Source organism: Tenrec ecaudatus, chromosome 14 (genome assembly GCF_050624435.1).
Source record: "Tenrec ecaudatus isolate mTenEca1 chromosome 14, mTenEca1.hap1, whole genome shotgun sequence".
Classification (NCBI taxonomy): domain Eukaryota; kingdom Metazoa; phylum Chordata; class Mammalia; order Afrosoricida; family Tenrecidae; genus Tenrec; species Tenrec ecaudatus.
The window spans coordinates 34046586-34060846 of record NC_134543.1 but is presented as its reverse complement, the minus strand read 5'-3'; the positions used below and the strand labels follow the sequence as shown (position 1 = coordinate 34060846).

At 41.8% G+C, this 14261-nt stretch overlaps 1 pseudogene; it reads right to left on the bottom strand.

The window, feature by feature from the left end:
• Positions 1–11568: 11568 nt before the first annotated feature.
• On the bottom strand, positions 11569–12682 carry LOC142425913 (mitochondrial fission regulator 1 pseudogene; annotated as a pseudogene).
• Positions 12683–14261: the final 1579 nt, after the last annotated feature.

Genomic DNA, 14261 nt, shown 5'->3' with positions numbered 1-14261 from the left:
AGCAAGAAATGAAAGTTTTAAGAATAATAATAGGAAAAATAATATTCGAGTAAGACGCAGAAGAACTGTTATGTACATGTGTTTGGGTACTAAACTTTGCCCAGATGCTTTGTTTCTGTTGTGGGTTCTTACTTCTGGGTAGATGGTGTATTAAGGCACTAGAAAACAAACAAATTAAATTGAAAGTAAAATAAAATATAATACTCCCCCAGGGGGCAGTCAGGACTGTGCATCAGAGGTCTTGTAAGCAGTTGGGAGAGTGTCTGGTAGTATGCTGTACCTTTTGATCTTATAGGACAGTGATTCTAAACCTTTGGGTCTCAGCCCCTTTGGGGGTCAAACGACCCGTTCACGGGGTCGCCTGATTTATAACAGTAGCAGAATGACAGCAATGAAGTAAAAATGAAAATAATTTTATGGTTGGAGGGTCACCACAACATGAGGAACTGTATTAAAGGGTCGCGGCATAAGAAACCTTGAGAACCACTGTTGTAGGGTGTCAGAATAGGGCTGAGATTAAGAATTGGGGAATGGTTTTGTTGTCTGGTATGGCTGGGAGACCTGCATACTTGTGATTAAGTTAAGTATCTTGAGTGACTACCCCTCTTGTGAATCAGGTCCAAGCATGGAGTTAGCTTACATCAGAAGGTAGGTGTGACCAAATGTGAATGGGGTTATGGGGTCTATACCTACCTCTTACCTAGGTGGCCTAGGAGGGAGGAATAAAGCAGTGACCTACTCTGATGGCAGGTGGTATATGTGACAGGTTTGTGGTACTGACCAGGGGCTAGCAAGCTAGGTATGTGGCTAGTTGGTATGTGCACTGTGAGTGGCCTCTGGGCCCCTCAGCTTCCAATCTCTGTCTCAAGCCTAAACTCCCTGCCTGTGCTGGTTTCTACTTGTTTAGTTATGCTAATGAATTATTAATAAACCAGCTGTGTGCTAGTTGCCACCCAGAGAAGTTTAAAAACAGAGAAAAAGAAAGGGGGAACCCCCAAATCCTTCAAATGTTCATGTTCTTCAAGCTTTTGGGGTGTTCTAAGAACAGGGGCTGCACCGAGCTGTACCTCATGAAAGGTGTTAGTTTTGCCAAATTGGTCTGGAGCTCCCTGGGCTTGTGTGAAGAGTTGGTCTTTTCACTATTTACAACCACTCCAGGCTGCCCTGTAGAGTTATCCTCAAGAGGTTCACTCTTTTTGGATGATGGGAGTGACCAAGTGGGGAGAAGGGATGGGGGTTATACCTGCCACCTATCTAGATTAACTGTGGGGAGGAATAAAGCCTACTCAGAGGGCAGGTTGCCAATCTGGGAGATGGGGAGCTGAGCAGGAGTCAGTCCTCAGGTGTTTTTTTCACTTCTTTATCTCAAGCCAAGTCTCCCTGCCTAGCTCTTGCAGTTTCTATTTCTATTGTTTTGCTAATTTTTGTTAATGGACCAGGTGTGTGTTGGCTGCTATCCAGGAGAGTTGAATAAAAATTTTTAAAAGCCTTTGAATGGTCATGCCCTTTTAAGGTTTTGGGACTTCTGGGGGCTTGTCTTAGGATAGGGGATGTTTCCGCTGGGTCTGGACCAGGCAGCCCCCTTCCCCCAGCATTCCAGGAAGCAATCTGCGGAAAAACAAGATGATTTCTCACAGACCACATCCTGACTCAGACCCTGCAGCTGCAACACTAAAGCCTCCCTTCCTTGACTCGAGCCCTATATATGTCCTACCACCTCACTACCAGGCGCAACCTCCCTGACCTAGCTTGTTGAGTCTGGAATCCACCCGGGTGTTCTTTCCTTGCCTTAATAAAGCCTTTCTTTACTTTTCACTCCTGACTGACCCCTATCTCCTTCTGCACAGCTGTTTCCACCTCTCAGGGGGGTCCGCCGAACTGTACCTCAGAGAAGGGGCATTAGTTGTGCCACATGGGGCTGGAGCTCCCTGGGCTTGTGTTCACTAATAACGCCCACTCCAGGCTACCATGTAAATTTATCCCCACACATCTCCAACAGCCTGTGTTATTCCTGCAACTGGGAAGCCAGGACTGTGGGATATCTACCAGAGATCTCCTGACTTGGGCAGAGCCAAAGCTCTTTATATTTTTATCTGCCTAGGGCTGGTCCTGTAGAACTATGCCCCTGCAGCACCTCTGTTCCTCTACCCAGTTAGCTCCAGGACTGAGTAAAATTCAATCGGGAGATTTGGGAATCTACAGGAAATCTGGGAATTTGCAGGAGATTTGGGAATCTGTACTTATCTGGCATGTGCAACTGGAAGATTCCAAAGGGGAGTCTTATCAGCAGACAATGGCTCTCTAATTTTACTAAATGTGTGTCTACTTATCTTTTTGCTGATAATCCTATGATTTGGATGTGTAGGATATACCTCTCAGCAGCTCCTGTTAGGCAGCTTAGTTTAGGGACTGGGGAAGTCCATTTACGCATGCCCAGGAGAGCCAGCATAGGACAAAGCTGGATTTTCCCACCTGGGCCAGGTGACTGCAATTCAACCAATGGGATCGACCTGGGGCCTTTCACCACGCCCCCCCCCACCCCCGGGAACCCTTGAAAAGGTAGGGACCAAGAGGGAAAGGGGTCTTGCTTGGTGGTCTGGTCATCTTCATGGGAGAAGAGAGATCCTTGCGTGACCTGGGGCAGTCTCTGCCAGGCCGCATGGTCAAAGGAATCCTATGGGTGCCGTGTAAAACCTGAAACTTCTTTTAACTCTCATTAAATTCACTTGGATCACGAGCCCAGCTTTGATGGGGAGCCAAGGACCGAGGCTGAAATTTAGGTCGGAGAGAAAAGACCTTACACTCCTTCGAGCTGTTATCAGTGGTGTCCCTCCTGTGTGTGCTACTCAGTCACCATCTTGCACTCTGTCTCCAGAAGTTTTTTTATAAAAAAGCATGGAGTCAACCTCACGTTGGAAACATTTCTCATGAATTTTATAAAGTTTTACATTTTAAAAAACTCTAAATTGCCCTCACATCTTCCATTTATGTGCCTTTACAATTATTTTTAATATTTATTATCCACTGTCCTCAAGCTGTGTTCTGGACTTGCAGCATCAACTTGTAGTCCCCATATTCCATCGCCTCCCATACTAAAGCGAAAAGCCCGCCACTGCCATCTAATCATGTCTAATTCATAGTGACCCTATAGGACAGAGATGAATTGTCCCCTTGACTCCCCAAATATTTAAGTCTTTTAAAGACTACAGAGGGACTGGTGGGTTGAATATACTTACTTTATGATTGGCAGCTCAGTGTATAACCAGTTAGTCATATGGATTCATATACAGGTTCCTTAGGGAGTCTCTTAATATTTAGTAATATTTCAAATATTTCTTAAATTTTATTAAATTATTTTGGGGGGTTCTGACAGCTCTTATAACAATCCATTCATCAATTGTATCAGGACATTTGCACATATGTTCAAATATTTCTTACCTTCTTTTTCGTACCTGTAATGTGTGATTCAGGATTTTTATATTTAAAACTAGGATGATAAATTAATAAATTATTATAACTTAATAGCTGGAAACCTAATGGAGCATTAGATGTAAGAAACCAGAGTTGATACAGTCTATCTAATGCAATTTTCTAAATCAGCACTTTAATTAACCTCAAGAACAGGATTAAAAACTGACACCAAGGAAAATTTTTGCTGTTGTTACGCTTTGTTATTGATGCATTTTGATCATTTTCTGATTAAAAATAGTAAAACCCTTCAATTTCTGTATCAATAGCTTTAGTTGGTGCATAAATTTGAATACTAGATATATTGACTGGATTTCCTTGTACACAGATATTCTATCTCAGACAACATTGTACTTCATGATAGGTCTGAAATGTCCTTTTTCATGATGAATGCAATGCCATTGCACTTGAATCTATCATTTCTAGCAGAGTAAATCATGTGATATTATGATTCAAAATGGCCAATATCAGTACTTTTCAACTCACACATTCCTAGGATATTGATCATATGTGTTCCATTTCATTTGTGCCCACTTCCAATTTTCCCAGATTTTTATTTCATACATTCAATGATGCAATTATAAATAGGTGTTTAGAGCTGTGTCTTCTCATTTTTATGGATGCCACATCAGCCAATGAAGAACCCAAAAGCTTTATTCCTGAAGACTTTGCTCCAGCCACATAATTGGGGTTGATTCTAATTTGAGAAGGTAGTTCTTACTTAGTCATGTTTTGTGTTCCTTTGAACTTAGAGGCTCTTCTTCGGGAACTTTCTCTGATCGAGTTCTGGTAGGATTCATGAAGTTTTTTACCATATGACAATGTTACACTTCTACCCAAAGGTTATTGATGGTTAATTCCTCTGAGGTGGATGGTTATTCTTTCTTTGAAGTCTGGAAACTGCTGAAACATAGTCACTTTGCATGGCCGCCAGGCTGGCATTTGAAAAACCAGTGCCATAGCCTTCAGTATCATGGCTGCACACAAGCCACCACAGTATGAAAAACTGTCACATAAGTGGTGCTTCACCAAACTAGAATACATCAATGTGAATATATATTTAAAAGTCTTTAAATACGGAAATTAATTTTGACAAATGGCTCAATGAATAAAAATATCTATAAAATAGAATTTTTAAACCTATGTGCTGAGGATATTAGGTTCTAACGTGTAATATTCCAAAAGAGTTGAGCTGTGAAGAAATGAAATCTGGAGCTGGCATATCTTTCCATAGGCTATAGATAAAACTGATATCTCCTGGAAGAACTTTTTAAGATAAAATGTAGAGCTCTTCACGCAAATGTTCCTTATTTTCACGTAGATCAAAAACTTTCTGCCCTTAGAAATGGAATATGTAGGTGTGATTTTTTTTCTTTCACAAAACATATAAAATCAGGTGTATTCAAAGTTCTATAGAGGAAGCTGTTAGGAAAGACATAAACACTGCTAAATTAATCTTTGGAGTTACTTTCTGTGATACTTAGGGTTTTTTTTTTTTCCTTTTGTACCAAGATAGCACCTGGAAGAAGATAGGGGTTGCTGCCTGGTGACATCCGTTGGAGGTGTGATCTAAAAATTTAGTGACTCTATGTAGGTCTACCTCTCTCTCCGTGTCTCACCTTATGGGTCAGGTGGTAAAGCTGCCTGATCCAGCTGTACTTCCAGTTAACTGCACCTGTGTCTCGAAGCCTGGACGTGGCACATTACTAGCCAAGCAAACTTGAAGTGCCACACAGGGAGGATCAACCTAGACTTGCTTCACCACACTGAGCTCCTGACCACCACTACACTTCACCATCTGTCTTTCTACTCTTTGCTTCTTTGGCCTCTGTGCCTAGTGCTGAGTAAATTGGAAAGACCTTCAGTATGTTAACTGACCCGTGAAAGTGAGTCGAACTGGGCTCGCTGTACTGCTGTGTGCACTGCTTTGCTGTTACAATTCTTCATGACTATGTCAACTTCTCTACTCATAAGTCCTCATAAGTGGCCTGGTTTTGCTTCTCTGGAGAACCCTGTCTCAGACACTCTCTTGTCTACCCTACTCAGAGGAGAGGAGAGTTTAAGTTAGTCATTTCAGTGTGTTCATTGACCACATCGCTCCTGATCATGGTCTTGGTTTGGGGTAACAGATTTGGGCATACAATGTGGGGCTCCACACTTCTCTCTGGGCACTTGCTATGGTTCTGCTCCTCCCCCTCTCCAGAAGACCGACCTCTGGGAGACTCTTGGAGAAATGGCACACTCCTTCTCTGGTTCTGGGGCTTTCTCAAATAGGCAGCCTGGACAGTCAGTGAAGGGCAGAGGCTCAAGGGCAGGGTATGCCGAACTTTAGAGAAGAGATGAAATGGGTGAGTAGAAAATATCTCTTTCTGTCAGTGTAAGTTTGGGGTACACAGTGAAACCTGTGTACCTCTCTTTACGTACACGGTAGCTCATGTGGTGCTGCGCTCCCTAAATCCCACAGAACCAAGGGGAGGAGACTTGCACTCATGAGGGACAGGTGAGAATGCAGGAGGTGCTCAAAGTATGAGAATGGGGTAACGGGCAGTGCTATGTCTGGGAGACCATACTAGGTCTTATCTAAGCACATTCGAAAGTTTCTGGGTGTGTACTAGGTTAAAGGCCATAGCGGCTATTTTTTTTTTCATACAGCTATGTAAAGATCTCAGTTCTTACTCTCTTCTTAAAAAAAAACCAGTTTCCTATTTCTGGATTGTAATCCCTCACTGTGATTTGGTTTGAAAACAGGAAAGTATTTGTGAGTTAGACTGCCTTGATATTTCAGAGAGTTGAGAAAGTGAATTGATTTGGGGGAACTGATTCCAGTGACTGGTGCATAATCCCCTGCCCCTCAGGGGATGAACAACAGAAACATGGGTCAAAGCAGACTGTGGCCAGTGTAAGATATAAAAACAATAATAATTTATAATTTAACAAGGGGTCACGAGATCAACGGGGAAGGGAGGGAATGAAACAAGGAGCTGATACCAAGGGCTCAAATAGAAAGCAAATGTTTAGAATATGGTGATAGCAACATATGTACAAATATACTTGACACAATTGATGTATGGATGGTATAAGATCTGTAAGAGTCCCCCCAATGATTTTTTTAAGTGAATGGATTTGAGCAGAGAAGTCTACAATAGCTTTAAAATAAAAGCTTTTCATTTTTAAACAGATTTATTGCTACATAATTTACACATACAATTCAATTATTCAATCATATCAAGGAGACTTGTACTATCATTACGAAATCAATTTTAGAATAATCCGCCCCCACCTCCCGCCCTGTGGTTAAGCACTTCTAAAAGAGTTGTGCAATCAAAAGAGGTTCTAGGAGTCCCTCCCCCGTCCTGACATATTTTTTTGTTTTAAGTCCTGAAATCCCTTTCCCTCCCTATCACAGACCCACCCACATCCCAGGATGCACTATCAACACTTGTATCCGTTATTATCACTGTGCATCCACTCCTTCTATGTTCACAAACTGGAAAACACAACAGAAACCATCAAAAACAAAATCAAAATAAAGCGGTAAGGTTAAAATGATAATAATATAAAGACAAGAACTACAAATAACGAGTAAGAAAGAAAAGACCCCCATCAATATTGGAAAAGCCAAGGAAGAAATTTCTGTCATGCAACAAGTAAGAGATAAGTGCACCCAGACCAAATTCAGGAGGTCAACTAGCTGAGTATGGCGTTCAATCCAGCATAATCAAGATGACAATAGTCTGTCTGATATTAAGGCTTTTCAAGACACTTGCCTGTGGCTACAGCAGATCCGCTAGCAGCTCAATCTGACTAGATACTCTGCAGATGGGTTTGGGGATCCCATGTCTTCTATAGCCTTCTGCAAATAGGGTGTTTATAATTTAGCTCTGATACTTTTGCTTTGCCATATTTGAATTTTGAAGTTGTCATCTTTAGATCACACTAGCTGTTGTGCTTCCTCGGTGTGAACTGGGTTGACTCCTTGCTTTGATGGCTACTTGTTTGAATGTAAGCCTTTAAAACCCCAGACACTATTCCAATTGATAGTCGGGCACCATCTATTTTCTTCACCACACTTTGCTGTAGCACCCTCAGGTTCAGTGATCATTTCATGAAGGTGAATATCAAGCAGGTCCACATGATAAGGATTAACTCGTCTTGAATTGGGTCTAGAAGAGTTAAGTAGGAGTCCAGACTCCATCTGCTTGTCCATGGAGTTTGCACATCTCAGGTTTACACTGGCAGTCATAATATGATGAAATCACAACGCTATATGTCCAATTGCATCAATAGCAGCCATAAGCCAACGAGCAATGAAACAAACACAATGCACACACATCCAAAAGGAAAAAGAAAGAAAGGGGGTGGGTGAAAATGAGCTACAAGCAGGAAAGGAAGAACCCATATACACAAAGTAGTACTTCATTGTCAATCACCCCCTTGGAGTATAAGTCGATTGCACTTTTGTCATCACCAATTTTCCCAACGACCCAGCACTCCAGACACTGTCACAATGAGGAATCTATGGGAGTAAAGTTGCACCTTCAAGCTGCAACCCCTGGGTTTTGTCCCTACACAGTCCAATCTCTTATTCGATTAGGCTCTGTGGACAACTATGTATGGGGATAGGTGACAGGAAGGGCCCCTCCTCAATCCATTCTTCCAAGTGCAGACCTGGGCTCAACTGATCACAACCTGTTGTGTCACTGCAACGTCCCTTTCCATCAGACACTCGCGAGGCCGGCGGGTCTCCAAAAGTCCAGTGACTGCCACTTGCACATTCCTTGGATGGCCACTCTTTCCATGCTCTCCCATCCAAGTACCCCAGCTCCCAGTACCAAGGTTCTTGCAGCTTCAAAGTGGGGTTCAGTTCATTCAGCAGGGCCTTTCTGCTGTAGTGCCTGCATTATGCCACACTGCCTGCCAGGTCAGCTTCCATGATCATCATGGTACTGAGACCACGGTGTGGTTCACCGAAAGCTGGGTAGAAACAAATCCATAGTGTTTACCCAGGAACCTAAAGTCTGGCCCATTTCCCCCCATAGGATCCCTACACTCATTAATTAGCATCCCTTCCAGCTATGTGATTAGAGCTCCCTGGTCACCTACCATACTCACCAACTGAACTACCAGCGGTTCCTCCACAATGTAGATGGTCCCCTCTCCCGGTCTTGGCTTGAATTTCCAGAAAGCTTCTTCCATTTCTTGTGGGGGTCCATTGGTTTTCCCCAGAGTTGTTTTGATATTGTATTGCCTCAAGTGGATGATCATTTCCCAATTCCCCCCTACAGAAGGAGTGGCCCAAGGCCCTGTAGGGTCTTGTCCATCACATCAGCTCTTGTGAAGCGCACAAAAGGGAAATGACGTATGGTTCATGGCCAGTGATAAATTTTTCTTAGTAAATTAAATTACATATGACAGAATGTGTTTCATCTTTAGATAAAGTTCTTTTAAATTAGTAGTTTTAGAATGCAAAGAAAAATGATTTTGAGAAGAGAAACATGAATTAAAGAGATGTCATTTTTTAAAAGATGAACAGAAAGTAGTTTTGTCGTACATGGAATGTCTGATTATGTCGGGGTGCAAAAGTTAATAAAAGGTAAACCTAGATGTATACTGTCAGCTGTTGAATGTCAGGGTACAGCTGAATAGGAGCCTACACTAATACACAGATAAAAAAGAATGTATGTTTGCATTTGGCTCTAGAGTGAATGTGCTCATGGATTTTATATTTTTATGAAGGATCATACTGTGAAATATATATAACACAAAGACAAGAACATTGGAAAGTTTTTTAAAGGTTTTTGCTTTGATGAGATCGAGGTTCTTTTATTTTTACTAAATTCTTAATATGTTAGTTTGTAGAAATCAATAACAGTGTCGATTTAAAATAGAAGGCAAACACAAGACAGGAGGTTCTTGCTGTTATTGTACAAAAAAGATTTCCTTGGTTACGGAGTTAAAGAGTTAATTTTACTCATGCGCAATCTGTCTGGAAGCCACGAGCTCAGACAAAATAATTACAAGGGGATAAAATTAATTCAAGAGTATAATCATCTCCTGAAATTTTGGAACTTCATGGAAAGAGAAAAAATGATTCTGTGTATAAATTATTTGTTAAGATCTTTTTAAAATGGAGACTGAGGACTGATTCTGTTGTGTTGAAAGATTCTTTTGTTCCCTAATACTGGTGTTTGTCCATTTGTGTACTGTGTTGGCTTGGGTGTTGCTGTGATGTTTAAATCTGTGTCACTGGTATTTCAAATACCAAGAGGGTCGTTCAAAGCTAGAGTTTTGAACACAACTTCAGATTTTTAAAAGACACAGAAGAGTAATAGGCCTGGAGCTTCATAGGAATTAGCCAGTAGATACCCTATGGAGAGCGTCTACAAATTGCCAGACACTGAAAACCTGATAGATAGATAGACGCAGAACATGACACGTAATTGTGCCCCATGAAGGTGATGGCCCTGAAGGTACTCAAATTCCGACTGAGGAAGAGCTGCCTTCTCCAAGAAGAGTCAGCCATGATGACACAGGTGGAGGGAACCCTGCAAGAGTAATGCCTTCGGGATCTTCATTTGTTGAAAAAACATGGAATCAAATGAGAAGAAACAGCTGTGATTATAAATTAATCATTGGAACTTGGCATGTACAAAGTGTGCATTGGGGGAACCAGAAATGGTTAAAGATGAAATGGAATGCACAGAGATTTTCACAAATTTTTATCTCCTGGAAAATAAGAGTTCACTTTATTTTAAAACAGTAACTTCCTTATATTGAAGAACTGGCTAAAATCCAATACTGATACAAACACAAACTTTAGAAAGTCAACATGTGCATGTCAGGTGAATTGTCTGAACGTTTCTTAAAGGCAGAAAATGTACATCGTATCCAACAAAAAAGACACAACGCACATGACCTACATGGGTAAAATACACCGATTCAAAGTTAAGCAAAATAACCAGAGCATGTGAATTACCCGGACTAATTTTTGTTAAACTTAAAAGAGAACATTGCACATATTTTCAGTAACTTAATTCCCCCAAGAGCAATATTTTTCTCTAGACTTAAATAATAAATACAAATATCTACCCATGGTAGGAGATTCTGGCATGAACTATAGCTGAATTCATTGGAAACAGAAAACCCTGACGACTGATCCAGCATTTACAAACAATCCAGAATTAACCCTTGGGCGTCTCCAACGAGAGAGGCAGTGGCCCGCTCCCCAGCAATATCTGCAGTTGATGCCGCGCGGGCAATCCGATGGAACTACATCCTGACCAAGGATCAATGATCTGCGGGGAATTACTTTGCCTATATGATAATGTTTCATTATAAACCGAATATTCTGGCCAATATTTAAAATGTAAACTGCATTATGCTGACATTTCTAGAAGTTATTAACTTAGAACAAGTTATTATGCCATTTATTGAACCCAAAGAAAAGATGGTACATTCTGGTTTTTCATTTAACAAGGGATTTAGTCCACTAAATTGATTCGTCACTATTCAACAACTTCATTTAATTCCCCGGCACAAAGGCATGGATGGACACGCGGCTCACATGGTTCTCCATCTCCCTTTATGAAAAAGCACTACGGAACTTTAGCAGCCAACATCATCTGGCTCCTCCTGAAACCCCTAGCTCTGAGAAAATGAGAGAATCTGAGATATCGAGCTCTGCTCAAGGCAAGGGATTCCCATCTCAAATTAAATATTTCATGGCAACAACTACAGTCACCCCAGCTGTTCCATCATTGTATGATAAATCACCACTGAAAACACGGGAAGACCACAGCGGCACCCTCTCAATGCCATTACTGCTCTTCACCTAAGATGCTTCGTATCCAAATATATGCATATAAAACATCAAAAAAGATAAATTAGTGTTTGCGAATTAAAAACCTCACAGTAACATCCAGAAATGTCCTATGGTCTGAACCCCTTAAGTTGGTTTCAAGATGAGTAACCTGAACATGGTGACATGTCTGAATACACCTAGATGATGGATAGTTCCAGAATTGACCATCTTATGAAAAGCAAACAAAAACCCAGTGCGCTTTTGTTACTACTCAGTCCTGTATTTAAATTTGGAAGGAGATCACTGAATGCCAAGGTCAGATATTTACTAGTGTTGATTTATACCACCAATTTAGCCCGAATACACCAACAGCGGAGCCCCAAGAGTCTTTCTCAGCTCACTGTCTATTAAGAACTGGAAACATTTTCAATTAAAGCCTTCATTTTTCCTGTAGACTTCAACATGTGTGGCCCGAACACCACGGTTTCTGAGGTGGTCTCTGATTCAGACTTTGGAATTATTGTGTCAACCTCGGTTTGATATCGACATGCAGATTTCTTTTTCAGAGCCTCAGCAAAGAGGGCAGCGGGGTCAGTCATGTCCACGGGCTTGGGCTTGACGTCTTGCTCTGACCTCTTCACGGAATGAAGTTTGACATTGTTCATATCTTTAAGAACTTCTAGCATGTTCGGCATGTCAGGTTTCTTTGGACAGTTGCTAACCAGAGTCTTCCCAGCACCGATCTTTTGCCCCCTTCGTTCTTTGATCAGATCGATGGCAGATCTACTTTGGTGGAGGCCTGCTACAGGGAGCGGGGGCAGGAGGTGGCGGCGGCCTTGGTGATGGTGGGACCATGGATGGTGCTGTGGTAACGGATGTGACAGCATCTAAGTCACCTGCACTGAGCGCCTGTTGCTCCTGCAGGGTCACGATATTGGCAGTCTGGGCCCGGAGGGCAGCAAGCTCACTCTCCAGAGCACAGATCTTCTGCATGGCTTCCTCGTTCGCCTGGGCCACAGTCGTCAGTGGAGGCTCTTCTTGAGGCAGGGGTGTTGAGGTCACCTGCCTGCTGGAGGGTTTCTCAAAGACAGGAAGGTCATTGTGAAGAGGAGGCCTTGACCTGACTTCGGTCCTTAGCCTTGTTGAACACTCTCCTTCTTCTTTGGCTACCCATCCAACATCAGCAAAAGACGCCACTGCATCCTCTCTTGGATGGTTGGGACTCCATTCTGTTTCATTGTTGGTAAGCTGAAACTGAACTCTTGGACACTGAATCAGAGATAAATTAGTACCAATTTTCCTTACGATACTTCTAGATGAACCATACGGCTTCCCAGACCAAAGTAGCGATTGCATGTTTACTCCAACTTGCTGAAGCACCATTCTAACTAGGCGCTTAATCAAGCCAAGCATTCAGATGGCTCAGTCTGTCCAAATTTGCATTTCAAACACTGAAGGCATGCATAGCAGCACATGGTCCACAGAGCACAGGGTAACCCGCGCCTTCCAGTGCCACTCGGGCCCCACTTTGTGAGTCCCGGTACGTGATTTTCATAATTTAAAGACATTTCAAGATCTTGCTTGAAGTAACAGTGCTCTCTGTGATAGGATAATGCCTGTCTGCATAGAAGGAAATACAATCAATACAACTTTTCAAATTTAAGCACCAACCACTAAAGCTAGTGACAAAGAATTGAAGTCTTCTACCAATGAGTTCACTTGCCAATTGATCAAACATGCAATCAAGATGCACTGATAATTTTTGGAGAAAGATTTCACAAGTTGGAGAGGGAAAAAGAAGAAACAGTATTTGGAATACATATTCTTGGTGATAGAAACGAAGCTGGAGATCGCATGGTAGCATTTTGCAAGACCAACTGCTTCATCACATATACCTTTTTTAAAACCACATTAAAGGCAAATATGTACATAGACTTCTCTGGATGGAAAAGCACAGAAATCCAATTGACTACATCTGTGGGAAGAGATGACAAAGAAGATCAATATCCGCAGTTAAAACCAGGCCGGAGCCAACTGTGCAACAGACCGTCAATTGCTCATATGTAAGCCAGGTCGAAGGTGAACAAAATTAAAACAATCGCAAGTTACAACGTTGAGGATATCGCACCCGAGTTTGAGATCATCTCAAGAACACATTGGGTGCATTAAACACCTCTGAGAGAAGACTTGATGAGCTATGGGATGACATCAAGAACATCATCTAAAACGGGAGGGAGCAGACAGTTATGTAAGTGGTGGCATGGAGAGATTCTGAACTTTGCTCTTAAATGTAGAGTAGCTAAGGAAAATTGAATAAAGTATGAAGTAAGAGAGCTGACCAGAATTTTTCAAGGGGCATTTGAGAAGAAAAAGTAAAATATTCGTAAGCAATCTGCAAACAGAGACTTATCAAACCAAAAAGCAGGATACGCTCAGCATATCTTAAACTGAAAGAACTCGAGCATTTTTTTCAAGCCTCAAGTCGCAACATTGAGAGAGTCTACCAGCAAAAGACAGAATCATTCAAGGATACAAAGATGGAAAGAATAAACAGTCACTGTACCCAAGAGAGCTAGTCCACATTCTACCATTTGAAGAGGAAGGGGAAGATCAAGAACCGATGGTACTGAAGGAAGAAGTCCAAGCTTCAATGAAAACATCGGACACAAACAAGCCAACTAGAATTGATGGAATACAAGTGAAATGTTTCAACAAGCTGATGAACCTCTGGAAGCAGTTACGCTTCTTTTTTTTTTTTTTTTTTTTAGCAGTTACGCTTCTAATGCGCTTCCTAGCGTGAAAATTTGGAACACAGCTACTTGGCCAACTGACAGGAAGGTGACCCAACAGAATGCCCAAACTATAGAACACAATCATTTTTATCACGTGCAAGTATGATTCTGCGAAGTGTCATCCAACAATGGTTGCAGGAGTCTATTGACAGTGTATTCCGGCAGTATGCAAAGAGGATGTAGAAGAAAGGGAATCATAG